Consider the following 1654-nt stretch of genomic DNA (forward strand, 5'->3'; position numbering starts at 1 on the left):
ACACAGGTAAACAAGCATATATCTTCTAGGATTTTGATTGAAAAAAAATCTGCTATGGTTTTAATGACACATTAAGTTATTCTGCTTTTGTTCTGTCCCCCAAATGAGAGACTGACTGAAGGAGAAGGGACCTCAGTTTGGGGTGCAAGAGACATAATTCTTCTCTTGGCTTTGTTAGGAATTTGCTTTGTGATCTTGGGCAAATAGTACCACCTCTGGACTATAGTTTACTGCTTTGCAAAATTAGGGGATTAGACCCTATGATCTTTAAGATTTCTCCCAGTTATGACAATCTACAACTATTTTACCAGGGATAAAAATGGCCCCAAAGTCTTAAGACTAAGCCAGAAGCAACCTAAGAAATATAGCTGGGAGATGATGTATGTTCATTCTATACTCATTCAATAGGTATTTATTTATATTTTATTTTGCTTCTGTTCTCTATTTTTTTTGGCATGCAGTTTTTATTCTAAAGTTAGTAAACATCATCCAGAACAAACATACCAATAAAAATTTTTTTAAAAATTGTACATAAGCCATAAACTCTAAATGATTTACAACTTGTTTAGAAATGTGTATGTTAAACTAAAATAATATAAATGTGTTTTTTATTTCCATTTCCATTTTAATTTTATTTTTCTTCCATTCTTAAAAAATTGTTTCCATTCAGCAAGCATTTATGAAATGCCTACTATGTCCAGAACCTTGTGTTGGGTACTAGAGGAGATATATGATCTTTGCCTTCAGGGAACTCAAAGTCAAGTGTATATTAACATCAAAACTTTTCTTTGGGCTGATATCTTTTTAGTCAATATCTGCCCTCCAATTTTCCAGTTCTCTTCAGAGGTTGGATTTATGGTTGCAGGCCATCATTTCAGGCTAACCTATTAATGTCAGCTTTACCTTCTGAATAGAGATGATACCAGTGACTCTTCTGGATTAGATATCTAGCTACTCATGGTACAAAGAACGTTAACAGCCCTAGTGTTTGTAAGCTATCTTTGGAGGGCAATCAGAGCCTCTATTTGGGGTGGGACAGTTCTCACCGCCAAACTGACAGTGACCCTAGGGCAAAGGTATGAGATGCTCATTCCCACGTCAATCCATTAAAATATCTTTAAATATTAGTTCAGGGGCATATTTGGTGTTTTCCATGTTCCTATATTTGCTGGCTATAGTGATTACTGGCTAGATGACCTAAAACCTAGAGTGGTTTGGGGTTGTAAAGCACTGTAATGTGAAGGCTTGCCTGCCCTAACCCAGCAGTATATACTTGAGCTCAAATAATAGGGTTACATGTTGTGGATAAGGGAACCCAAATGCCAAATTTCATCCTGGACAGCACGGTTTACCAGTGATCTAAATGACCCCACAGTCTTTCTAGGTGGTGGCTGATATTCCCAGAATTGAGTTTTCCACTTTGAAATTTGTTAAGCTTTCTGTTTCATTTGTGTCATGGCTTGTGATGCCATAACTAGACAATCAGTTCATGTTGTGAGTACATTTGTTTACAGCTGGTTTTCAGAGAATTTTCTTTGTCTTTTTCTCCCATGGGTCTCCTTTCCCTCTCTGTCTTCCTCCCTCTTGTCTTCCTTCTTTTCATCCCTCCCTGCTTTTCCCCTTTGCGTTTTGGTGGTCTCCAGGTTCCTTCATG

Source organism: Trichosurus vulpecula, chromosome 3, assembly GCF_011100635.1.
Source record: "Trichosurus vulpecula isolate mTriVul1 chromosome 3, mTriVul1.pri, whole genome shotgun sequence".
Classification (NCBI taxonomy): Eukaryota; Metazoa; Chordata; class Mammalia; order Diprotodontia; family Phalangeridae; genus Trichosurus; species Trichosurus vulpecula.